Source organism: Chiloscyllium plagiosum, unplaced genomic scaffold (assembly GCF_037043375.1).
Source record: "Chiloscyllium plagiosum isolate Xiang-an unplaced genomic scaffold, Cpla_swu_hap1 HiC_scaffold_8, whole genome shotgun sequence".
In the NCBI taxonomy this organism is placed as follows: Eukaryota; Metazoa; Chordata; class Chondrichthyes; order Orectolobiformes; family Hemiscylliidae; genus Chiloscyllium; species Chiloscyllium plagiosum.
Window position 1 is genome coordinate 24,191,879 of NW_028270146.1, and position 13,378 is coordinate 24,205,256.

The 13,378-nt window shown below is 40.9% G+C and overlaps 1 protein-coding gene across 2 annotated transcripts in view; it reads right to left on the reverse strand.

The window, feature by feature from the left end:
• Window positions 1–12,682, reverse strand: part of tc2n (tandem C2 domains, nuclear) — a 70,310-nt gene extending 57,628 nt beyond the window's left edge. For both annotated transcript variants that reach the window (XM_043697131.2, XM_087989657.1), the window contains exon 1: window positions 12,179–12,682. The gene's annotated coding sequence lies outside the window, so the exon portion shown is untranslated. The remainder of the gene's footprint in view (window positions 1–12,178) is intronic.
• Window positions 12,683–13,378: the final 696 nt, after the last annotated feature.

Consider the following 13,378-nt stretch of genomic DNA (forward strand, 5'->3'; position numbering starts at 1 on the left):
GGATACAGCTTTGTCAAAAATGCTTATAACGTCTATAAGATGCAACGGTTTAGGAGTTCCTTCTATGAACACCAATGGACTAACTAAACTTTGCTAAACATATATTGGTCATCTTCCTCTCTTGCCAACTATATATGGCAGTTTGAAGTATTTGTCCATCAGTAAAGCTCAGGATAGCAAAGAGAAATATGCTGCTGTCAGACAACACTGATTGAAAGGGTTTACTGGTGCGAAACGTGAGAACAGTTTGTATGAATTAAGTGTCTCCAGTTCTTCAGCAAATCAGCAAATGCAGTTGTACAGCACATTGGTAACTACAACATGTGCCAAATTGCATGATTATTCACAATACATGTTAAATGTTTTTGCTGGAGCTTCATTCTATTTACAGTTTGAAAGAACCACCAATTTGAGGTTTTTAATGAAGGTTAGGCTAACAGAACTAATGACAGATTGGTTAGACAAAAGAAAGTAGATGGTTAATGAATCATAAAGTTGTAGTTGGATGGAGATGACTAGTAGATTCATTTATGCATTCCTTATGCTATTCACGTTATTCAAAAATAGCTTAAGGTTGAGTATTCATTAACTGCTTTAATGTTCGAAGAAAGTACCAAAGGGCTACGAAGGGATAATGAGATAAAACTGACAAAAAAGTGAAAGATGATGACATAATGAGGGCTGACCAAAAGTTTAAACAAAGAGTTGATTGTTGAAGTTTGTTTTGTAAAGGAGAAGCAATGGAATAATCAGAAAATTTGCACCCAGGCAGCCTGGAACCATTACTTAGGCAGCACCAAACACACTTTTGAATTATTTATTATTTGGTTTGAATAAAGAATCCAGGACAACCCAAAACCAGTGATTTTTTTAAACTTTGAGAATGAATTGAGATTGCGCAGGGTCGTGTTTATTTTTTGTGTTATCTTCTGTCGGAGAAATTTGCCCAATAGGTTAGATGACAGTCTGTACAGGTAGATCAGATTTCTCTTCCCAGAACTGAGCATGAGACCAGTTTTATAATAATGCTGCATAATAACACTGATTAAGAAATGGGAAACTACAATGCATCTGGAAATGGAGTAATCTAGTTGTAAGGATGCTAATTAGAAAACAAAAATCGGATGAATGTCCTGTTCCTTCACACAATGCAACATCCTGACAGTATCAATGTTCCATTCCTCTTTATAGATAGGTGTTAATGGTTCCTCTGAAGTGGTGAGGTGCTTCCATTGTCCTGTTCCTGGAGCATGCCCTTGCTGGTGCCTCTCTGTCTGACCTGCTCTTTGTGTGGCTTTGGTATTGCTGGGTTGTGAAACTGCCCTTGGGGTTTTGAGATATTTGTTGTGCTCTGTCATTGTTAGTGGGAGCTTGAAGTGTATTGCTTTGTCTGCGTGGGTCTGATTCGGCTTGTGAGCTGCTTGGGAATTCTGGGTGTTTTGGTACAGTTTGGCCAATTTTGCTTTTGTGGGCCTATCGTGGGTTAGCAAATCTTTTCCCATATCTTCAGAGAGATTAAGCAGGGGAATTCTACAGAACCATAAATGAGTGGGCAGAATCCATTAAGAGGAGGTGGGGAGCAATGTTGTTGAGAATGAGCTCATGTAACTTTTTTTTTAATCCTCTAGTCCTGCTTAATCTTTTTCACCAGTGTAGAAGTACAATGCTTTAAAAAAAATCAATTATCGGAAGTAAATTTTCAGATGAATCTGAAGTATCTAAATATTTGGAACAGATTATCCTCTTGCTTCATTTTTAAATATTCTTGCAACACTGACAAAGCTGCATCAGAGTCACTTCTAATTGCCTGATTGAAAATGAACAGGTGAACCACAATGTGAGGCATATACATCAGACAAGATAAGGGATCATAGAGTGCAGTGGCAGTGTTCCTAGCTCTGAGTTAGAAGATCTGGATTCAAATCACCCCTGCTATAGAGGTGTGTCATAAGGAGAGATATATTTAGTCTCGACAAGTTAAAGACGACAGCTTTTCTTTACAAATGATAGTAACAAACTCAGAGTACTGCAAACGCTGGAGACGTTTAGCAGGCCTCACTGCAACTAGGCAGACAGAAACAAAGTTAACACTGAGTCAAAATTAACTTTAAACATTAAACTCAGTTTGTCATTCCACAGATGCTGTTGGATTTGCTGAGCATCTCAGGCACTATATGTTCTTATCACACGAGCAATCTAGTTGAGTATTTATAATAATCCAGAACCTTCCAAAGTCCATTTCCAAAACCAAACTTCTTGAAGTCAAATTCACAGTTTATCAAAACTGGATTTGAACTCACAACCTTCAGATTTCTAACATTACAAGATGGCCCAGGGCTTATATTTTAATCTCCATTTTTAAAACGAAACCCTTCTTTCTGTGTACCTGTAAGAGGATCTGGAGTGTAGTGTTGGTTCTGATATAATGCGACAGTTCTGTTTTCGTGCAATTTCGTGCTACGAGAAACTCGCGCAATAGCAGTATCATTTTAATTGATGGGGCTGGAATCACATTATAGCCAATAGTCAAGTTTGCATTCTACAAACAATGATCTAAATTCTTAAATCACGTTAAAGTCGATTCGTGTTGAATTAACACACATTATAGCAGAACTGACTATATTATCTAACTCCTAACATATAGACACATGGAGATAAACAGACTCTTCTTCAACCTCTTCTCTTGTTCTTCTTCCTATTGCCACCTTCCTTATTTGCCGAAAACCTCCAACTTTTTCCCATTCTGAAGAAGAAATATTATAGAGCTGAGAAGATAACTCAGTTTCTCGCTCACACAGATGTGCCCAGACCTACAATATTTTGCAGTGTTTACTGTTTTTTGGTCCAGATTCTCAGCATCACCTTATCTTGTTTTTTGTACTGTCTACTTCCCCGGTTTAACAACTACACCAGTTAAGACTGCTGCTAATACCATATACTTGATATAACCACAAGTTGTAAAGAAAGGTTAGATAGGCTATGACATTTTTTCACTGACGTGTAGGAAGTTGAGAAGCCACCTTATAGATGTTGTAAAATAATGAGGGGTATATATAGAGTTAATGGTAGTTGTCTTTTCCCTTGTTTGGGGGATTTCAAGACTAGAGAGCACATTTTTAAGGTGAGAGGGGAGACACTTAAAAAAGACATGAGAGGCATTTTTTTTTCTACACACAGGTGGTCCACGTGTAGAATGAACTTCCAGATGGATGATGATACAATTAAAATGTTTAACAAACAGTTGGATAAGTACATGAAAAGGAAAGGTTTGGAGAGATATGGGCCAGGAGCAAGCAGGTAGGACTAGTTTAGGTTGGGATTATGGTTGGCATGGACTGTAAGACTGAAGTGTCTGTTTGACTCTGTGGCTCTGTACTTGATATAACCACTACATATTATGTATTAGATATAACTATATATAGTAAACTCAAATCCAGTTAAATCATTGTACTCAAATATACTGAGTCTGGATGGTTTAAACACTGCTTCTCAATTCCTTGCACTACAGTCCCTTCTTTAATCCATGTTCCAGTCAAATGCTAAAAATGGAAAACAGCTTGTCAGTCACCCGCCAAATTCATTGGCTCAACTACAGGTACATTTCAATGTACTGTTGGTACAGTAGGAAAGTAGTTTCAAAAAGAGGAGGTCCAAACATTGCTGAATATCTCCAGAGCCTGCTCCAGAATGTTTCTGGAGGAGAACTTTGCAAGCAAATACACAGAATGCTGGAGAAACGCCACCAGAAACAAAAGTGAGGACCCCCAACAAAACATGGTAAAGCTAAAAGTTCATGTTAAAAAAACTAGCTCTATTGTGCATGTAGTTTTTGTTGGCCCACGTTAAGGCACCAATCATCACTCACTGTTAAAGCTTTAATACAAGGATACTGTAAATCAATAGTCATCGCTCAAATGGTTTCCATTCACTTTACGATACTTTTGATTTCATAGTTCACACAATAGATTACTGGTGCTGTAATCTTATCAGTAAATTTAACTGACGTCAAAACATGCAAGTAAAGCAACAATTCACAATGGCAATCTGAATCCAAGACTAACTCTTGGTTTAGAGATTTATTTTAGTTTTGATTCCACTGTGGAATGAATAATAATGCTTTATTTCCAGTAAGCCTCCACCTACAGGTGGGAGGGCAGTCAGGAATGAGCAGGTATTTCTTCTCCTTCATTGACAGTGCATAAATGTCACAAGCGTAGTCATTTTTCCCCATTCCTAATTGTCCTTGAGAAATTAGTGCTCAATCACCTTCTCGAGCCTAGTGTGTATCGACTGCGTGGTTCACTGAGCCATTTGAAAAGGGGTTATGATCTACCATGCTTTTGTGGGTTTCCAGGCACCTATAGATCAAACCATTTCCTTTCCTAACAGGCATTAGTGAATTAGTTGAATTTCTATGACAATCTTGAGTTACAATTACTAATGCCAATTTTATAATGCTAGATTTATTTAATGAACTGAATTTCGCAAGTGCAATGGCAGAATTTGAATTTACAAGTTTTCGTCTGCATTACTAATCCAGCAGCACAATGAGCACTGGGAGAAAGTGAGGACTGCAGATGCTGGAGATCAGAGTCGAGAGTATGATTCTGGAAAAGCACAGCTGGTCAAGCAGCATCGGAGGAGCAGGATAATCAACGTTTCGAGCATAAGCTCCTCATCAGGAATGAGGCTTGTGGGGCCAAGGGGGCTAAGAGATAAATGGGAGGGGGTGGGGTTTGAGGGCAGAGTTTCTGTCCTTGTTGTGGTTGGAGGGGTGGGGTTTGAGGGTGGAGTTGTGGGAAGTGGAGGGCATCATCAACCATGTGGAAGGGGAAACTGTGGCATTTATAGAAGGAGCCAATCTTCTAGGTTCTGTGGTGGAACTGGTTCTCCTGGGAGAAGATGCAGCGGGGGCAAAGGAATTGGAAATAAGGGATAGCATTATTCCCAATTCCTCTGCCTCCACCGCATCTGCTCCCAGGAAGACCAATTCCATCACTGAACACAACCATATATCCTCCTTCCCTCCTGGAACCTTCCCCTGCCACCACAAGAATTGCAAAATCTGCGCCCACACCTCCCCCCTTTACTCTGTCCAAGCCCCCAAAGGAGCCTTCCACTTCCATCAGAGATTTACCTGTACTTCCTTACACATCATTTACTGTGTCCATTGCTCCCGATGTGGTCTCCTCTACATTAGGAAGACAGGACACCTACTTGCGGAACGCTTCAGAGAACATCTCTGGGACACACACACAAAAAAACCCCACTGCCCTGTGGCTGAATACTTTAACTCCCCCTCCCAGTCCCATAAAGACATGCAGGTCCTAAGCTGCCTCCATTGCTAATTCCTTACCACCCCACACCTGGAGGAAGAATCCCTCATCTTCCATCTTGAGACTCTCCAACTACATGGGATCAATGTGGATTTCACCAGTTTCCTCATTTCCCCTCCCCCCACATTATCCCAGATCCAACCTTCCAACTCAGCATCACCCTCATAACCTGTCCTACCTGCCCATCTTCCTTCCCACCTATCCGATCCAACCTTCTCTCCGACCTATCACCTTCACTCCCACCTCCATTGTACTCATAGGACTATCTTGGCATATATACTGGGAGCAGCAGGGTGAACAGAATCTTCCACAACATGCATGGGATTGTAACTCAGAGTAATAGGATACCTCCTAACCTTCAAATTAATAATGGCCATGATTTGTGAGATGGTGTATTATCGAGTCAGAGAATATTGGTCAGCCTTAGGTAGCTTGCTCAGAATGAGTAAAGGTTAAATTTATCAGGAATATGGTGAGGGTGGAGGATTTAACAGTTAAAAAAATATGCTTTTTAACCACACTTATGTAGAATTTTTATGATCTCGGGAGTTTCAAATATCTTAAAACCTTCTAATTTCTGTAGATGTGTGGTCATTGTTGAAATGCAGAGTAAGGAAGCCAATTCGCAGACAGAACATTCCCACCTCAAGGTAAATAACCTGATCATCTGTTTCTAGTGACATTGCTTGAGGGATAAATATTGGCCAGCACACCAGGACCTCCTTCAATCTTTGAATGCAATCTTCCGAGTTTTTCCAAGAGAGTATATGAGGCTTTGCTATAATGTCTCATCTAAAAGACAGGTTGTTAGTGTAGGCCTTGGCCTTATTACTAGACTATTAATCCAGTGACCCAAATAATGTTCTGGGGTCCTGGGTTTAAATCCCATCATGTCAGGTAGTGAAGTTTGAATTCAATAAAAATCTGGAATTAAGAATCTAATGATGACCATGAAACCATTGCTAATTGTCAGGAAAATCCAGTTGGATCACTAACGTTCTTCAAGGAAGGAAGCTGCTGGTCTGAGCTTCATGTGTCTCCATGCCCATGCATTGTGGTTGAACCTTAAATGTCCTCTGAGCAATAGGAATGGGCCTAGCTGTAAGTGTAGGCCTAGCCAGCAACACCCTAATCCTGTGAACAATCTTTTTTATAAAATGGTTATGGCAAAAGTGGTTTTGGTACTGGATTAGCCAATAATGGGGTTGCGATTTCAAAGCTCAAATTGAATTGAATAAGTCACTTGTTCATCACTTATGCCTATGAGTGTCTAGTTTGGCAATGTCACTGACAATCAGCACTCAATGTAAAATAAGCCTGAGATAAACTTGACCTACTCTTGGGAAAAAAGGCAGGGCAGGTGACTGAGGTGTCAGTGGGGGAGCACTTTGGACCCAGCAACCATAATTCTATTCGTTTTAAAATAGTGATGGAAAAGGATAGACCAGATCTAAAAGTTGAAGTCCCAAATTGGAGAAAGGCCAACTTTGACGGTATTAGGCAAGAACTTTCGAAAGCTGATTGGAGGCAGATGTTCGGAGGTAAAGGGATGGCTGGAAAATGGGAAGCCTTCAGAAATGAGATAACAAGAATCCAGAGAAAGTATATTCCTGTCAGGGTGAAAGGGAAGGCTGGTAGGTATAGGGAATGCTGGATGACTAAAGAAATTGAGGGTTTGGTTAAGAAAAAGAAGGTATAGACAGGAGAGATCGAGTGAATCCTTAGAAGAGTATAAAGAAAGTAGGAGTATACTTAAGAGGGAAATCAGAATGGCAAAATGGGGACATGAGATAGCTTTGGCAAATAGAATTAAGGAGAATCCAAAGGATTTTTGCAAATATATTGAGGACAAAAGTGTAACTAGGGAGAGAAGATCAGCAAGGCGGCCTTTGTGTGTAGCCACAGAAAATGGGGGAAATACTAAATGAATACTTTGCATCAGTATTTACTGTTGAAAAGGATATGGAAGATATAGACTGTAGGGAAATAGATGGTGACATCTTGCAAAATGTCCAGATTATAGAGGAGGAAGTGCTGGATGTCTTGAGATGGTTAAAAGTGGATAAATCCCCAGGACCTGATCGGGTGTACCTGAGAGTTCTGTGGGAAGCTAGAGAAGTGATTACTGGGCCTCTTGCTGAGATATTTGTATCATCAATAGCCACAGGTGAGGTGCCGGAAGACTGGAGGTTGGCAAATGTGGTGCCACTGTTTAAGAAGAGCGGTAAAGACAAGCCAGGGAACTATAGACCGATGAGACTGACGTTGGTGGTGGGCAAGTTGTTGGAGGGAATCCTGAGGGTCAGGATGTACATGTATTTGGAAAGGCAAGGACTGATTAGGGATAGTCAACATGGCTTTGTGCATGGGAAATCATGTCTCACAAACTTGATTGAGTTTTTTGATGAAGTAACAAAGAGGATTGATGAGGGCAGAGCAGTAGATATGATCTATATGGACTTCAGTAAGGCATTCAACAAGGTTCTCCATGGGAGACTGATTAGCAAGGTTAGATTTCATGGAATAAAGGGAGAACTAGCCATTTGGATACAGAACTGGCTCAAAGGTAGAAGACAGAGGGTGGTGGTGGAGGGTTGTTTTTCAGACTGGAGGCCTGTGACCAGTGGAGTGCCACAAGGATCAGTGCTGGGCCCTCTACTTTTTGTCATAAATGATTTGGATGTGAGCATAAGAGGTACAGTTAGTAAGTTTGCAGATGACACCAAAATTGGAGATGTAATTGACCTCAGAGTACAACAGGATCTTGACCAGATGGGCCAATGGGCTGAGAAGTGGCAGATGGAGTTTAATTCAGATAAATGCAAGGTGCTGCATTTTGGGAAAGCAAATCTTAGCAGGACTTATACACTTAATGGTAATGTCCTAGGGAGTGTTGCTGAACAAAGAGACCTTGGAGTGCAGTTTCATAGCCCCTTGAAAGTGGAATCGCAGGTAGATAGGATAGTGAAGAAGGCGTTTGGTATGCTTTCCTTTATTGGTCAGAGTATTGAGTACAGGAGTTGGGAGGTCATGCTGCGGCTGTACAGGACATTGGTTAGGCCAATGTTGGAATATTACCGTTGCAAAGATGTTGTGAAACTTGAAAGGGTTCAGAAAGGAATTACAAGGATGTTGCCAGTGTTTGAGGATCTGAGCTAAAGGGAGAGGCTGAACAGGCTGGGGCTGTTTTCCCTGGAGTGTCGGAGGCTGAGGGGAGACCTTATAGAGGTTTACAAAATTATGAGGGGCATAGATAGGATAAATAAACAAAATCTTTTCCCTGAGGTCGGGGAGTCCAGAACTAGAGGGCATAGGTTTAGGGTGAAAGGGGAAAGATATAAAAGAGACCTAAGTGGCAACTTTTTCACGCAGAGGATGGTATGTGTATGGAATGAGCTGCCAGAAGATGTGGTGGAGGCTGGTACAATTGCAAAATTTAAGAGGCATTTGGATGGGTATATGAATAGGAAGGATTTGGAGGGATATGGGCCGGGTGCTGGCAGGTGGGACTAGATTGGGTTGGGATATCTGGTCAGCGTGGATGGGTTAGACCAAAGGGTCTGTTTCCATGCTGTACATCTCTATGACTCTATGACTCTATATGCAATTACAGTAAAAGTACAATTTAAATAATGAAGAATGAAATGACTGTTTCATTTTGTCATTTGTAATGATGTGTTTGTGATTTTTTTCCCCCTCAACCCTTCAGGTCTTTTCACCACAAATTTCCAGGGTTGCAAAGTGAATGGTACATCTGAGTGGATACTTGTTGAATGTTGGGGCCAGCAATTGATTTCCTATGAGAATTAAAGGTAAAGAAAGGGAGTCAATATGAAGGAGTAAATGCGGTGCAGGAAAGTCAAATCAATTGCCAAGAAAGAAATATAGGAGGAAATAATAATTTGATTAAGATAGCAGGAAAAGAAACAGGAAGAAAAATGTAAGGAAACTTTAACTTTAAAAGCATCATCCAGGATTAAGTTACTATCTATAGGAATGAGATTATAGCTGTTTCAATTATTCCAAGTCAGTACTTAATGCTATTGCAAAAAACAGATAGCTCATCGTTAAAAAAGTCTTTAAAACATTGGATTAACTTTTTGCACTAAGTTTAGTTTGTTTTCACGGCAAGCATGTGGTGCTTTCTCACAATTCACAAAGAAGTGAGGGTGAATGTGTGATTGCAAACATAATGGTGCAAATCATCCAGCAGTTTGCAGCATTTCGCAAATCACTGAGTAACTCTTCCTCATCACAATTCGGAGATGCTGGTGTTGGACTGGGGTGTACAAAGTTAAAAATCACACAACACCAGGTTATAGTCCAACAGGTTTATTTGGAAGCACTAGCTTTCGGAACACCGCCCCTTCATCAGGTTCATCACAACTGCCTGATGAAGGAGCGACGCTCCGAAAGCTGGTGCTTCCAATTAAACCTGTTGGACTATAACCTGGTGTTGTGTGATTTTTAACTTCATCAGGTTCATCACAACTGCCTGATGAAGGAGCGACACTCCGAAAGCTGGTGATTCCAATTAAACCTGTTGGACTATAACCTGGTGTTGTGTGATTTTTAACTTCCTCATCACAGATTCTGATTTCTTTTTTAAAAGATACATGTGTGGATTTAACTCCTCACTATTTTCCCAGCAAAAGTGGCCGTCTTCTCCTTGACTTTTTCTGCCTGCATGCAGCTCTGTACCACTTTGCTGTGAGTTCCACCATAGGTTAGCTGGTCTCAAACCAACACCAGCCAGAACGGTGAGCAAATCCTATGTTGTTGCCACCAATGTGACTCATGTCAGGCATCCAGCCGACCTCAACCCCTGTCTCCATTCGCAGTCTGAGATTCCAGAATATTCAGTCATTGCACTGCATTCCCATTCTATTGTTCCATCAAGCAAAAATGTACATTTTTGGGTAGACGATGACCTAGTGGTAATATCACTATACTATTAATGCAGAGACCCATTAAAGGGACATGGGTTCATATTCCACCAAGGCAGATGGCAGAATTTGAATTCAATAATAAGCTGAAAATAAGTTTAATAATGACCATGCACCCATTGATGATTGTCAGGAAAAAACCCCATCTAGTTCACTAATGACCTTTAGGGAAGGAAACTGCCATCCTTATCTGGTATGCCCTACATGTGACTCCAGAACTACAGTAATGTGAGTGATTCTTAACTACCCTCTGGGCAATTAGGCTTGGGAAATAAGTAATGGTCCAACCAGTGAAGTACACGTCTCATGAACAAATTTTAAAAAAACCATGGTTATTGGAGACATTGTTCTAAAGTGGATTTGCCTGTCACAAATCTCAGTATTACAGCAACCCATTGACACATGGAGAGAGGAGAGATGCCTCAAACATTATGCAGAGTCTAACAAATGGGATGTTTCCAATCACAGACAAAAATAGAATGAAAGACCAGCCAGCCCTTGTAGCATAGTGAGAATATCCCTACCTCTGAGCCAGGGGACCTGAGGTCAAGTCCCACACATTCCAGAGGTGGCTAACCAGAAACTATAGGGTGGATAGCCAGAGAGTTTTTCCCAGAGAGTGGAAATGTCTATCATGAGGGGCCACAATTTTAAAGTGATTGGAGGAAGCTTTACAGGAGATGTCAGAGGGAAGTTCTTTATTCAGAGTGGTGGGTGTGTGGAATGCACTGCATAGTAGAGTCAGATACATTAGGGACATTTAAATGGCTCTTGGATAGGCATATGGAAGCTAGTACAATGAAGGATAGGTATGTTAGTCTGATCTTAGAGTAGCATAAAAGGCCAGCACAGCATTGAGGGCTGAAGTGCCTTTACATTTTATGTTCTATCCCTAAGCAGGTTGATTTGGAAAATATCACAAATGAGAGGTTGATGAGTTTAAGTAATAATATTTACCATGATGTGATCTTTTCTATCACCAATCCCCATGCTCTGCACTATATATCTTTTCTCATCTTTTTCCCTGATCAATTCTCCCCATCCCAATTCCAAAGTCGCCTCACAACTTAATTCCGACCATACCACTGACCTTTGTTTAGTGCCAACTATCTCCCTTTCCCTTTAGCCCCAGTAAGTATTTCACCAAGTTGAAAAGTGAGTCGCCACTGCATTAGGTGCCAATTTTAAAGAGTCTCTTGTTTGTCTAACTCATGGGAATGAATCTCAGCAATGAACCAATGATATCTTCCAGATAAGATGGTATTTCATACAGGAGTAAACAGTTAAAAATAAAAGTTGGGCATCTCTCCTGTAAAAATCCCTGCCTCTTAATCGAGTTTGAGCACAACTGGGCTGGTAATTTAAGAAAAAAGTGTCTAAGCACATCTGAAAGTGTACTTACAGCACTGTGTAAATCAGTAAGGTGCCAATGCTGTGCAAATCACTGACTGTGAAATTAATCAGTAAACACACGACTGACGAGACATGGCTAAATTTTAACCCTTCCATTTATCCTCTCAAGATAAAGTAGTAACTCAATTTGAATCTATGTTTCCAACTGTGTAACAATGGGGGTTCCCCCCACTTAATCTACTAGGCAGAACTATCCACGTTTGGAAGCTATTTGGATAGCTGGACGAGCTTGTTCAACATTTCTCTGCTGTATTCTGTGATCCAACACCACCCAATGTCATGAAACTTGTTCCAATAAACCTCACAACTCTGGGTGGAAGTTATAGCTGAATGTCAAGTGAACCTTCTATTGTTCAGATTACTCTTCCCTAACTCTCCTGATTCTGTGGCTTCTTTTTAGAAGCATGCCGGGCTCACATACATCCCAAAGGTCACTACCGAAGGTATTTTGTTCAAGAGAGAGAGAAGAGGACACAAACTCACCTCTCTGTTTATACTGAACTCCGGTCTCCAGAATGGTCCTGGGCTTCCTCATGCAGCTCCTTTCCTGGTCCTGGCAATTCGGGTTCACAGCCGAAGGTAATGTAGGGTCAGCTCCCTTCCGACGGATCCTATCGCAGCCGGCACTACAAACTGAGGAGGAAACTCGCTCAACTCCTACTGCCCTTTTCTCAAAATTAAATCACAGAGGAATTGTTTTGAGCAGGGTGCATCTTTCGTTGGTGTTGTTGTTTCGAGAATTTGGGACTTAAAATTAGCCTTGGACTGCTTTCTGTTAATTGTAATCGGTTCCAGCCCCAGTGGAAGTTCAGGCTGACAAGGTTACCTGTGTGAAGTAAGGACAGAGAAAAGTGAACTTCTCTGTAATTTTCGCCCACGCCGGCTCCTCAGTGCAGTTCCTGATTTCTTGCCCCTGTCACAGGTTGCCCTTGGTGTTTCCCAGCTGCTGGCTCTGTCACAAGCCCCATCTTCCCTCCCCGGAGCTCAGCAACCAGCACTCACCCCGATAGGCAAACCTCACACTGTATCTTAACCAGTACCAAGCGTCCGCTGGGTCCTACAGCTCCCCATTGTCTTGTAAAACTGATCCATTAACCCTCAAGGAACCTGTCGCTTGCGTCTTTTTCTCTCGCTATCAATCACCCTGGGTTTTCTTCTGGTGCAGTGATGTGTACCTACCTCTAAACTTGGAAGCATGGATTCGTGTCCCACCAGCTCAGGACGTGTATCAGCAGGTTTATGAGAAAATATCGAAAACGTCCTTACACGTAACATTTAGTTTGACTCATCAAAAATAAAATCACTTTCAAATTGCACGTTTACCAGCCTCTAGCAAGCATCTTTAGACAATTCTCTCAAGTATTTGCATTGCAATTTTTTTTAAATTAAAAAAAAAGTTGCCGTGCAAAACTCGAATATTGGCAATACTTCGCATCAAGATTTCTCTGATTACTTATTAATTCAATTTCATTTTGTTCAGATAAACATTTATCAAAAGTTGAATAAGTTCATTTATTATAGGAACCGGTTGGTCACTTAACTCACTTGCACTAATTCACTGCCATGTTTATCCAAGACAAGAATGCACTTCAAAAGTCACCCGTTGATTGCCATAGAAGAATTATTCATACCATTAAAATCAATTGTTTTTTATTATTAATGCAGACATGCAGATATTCTCAT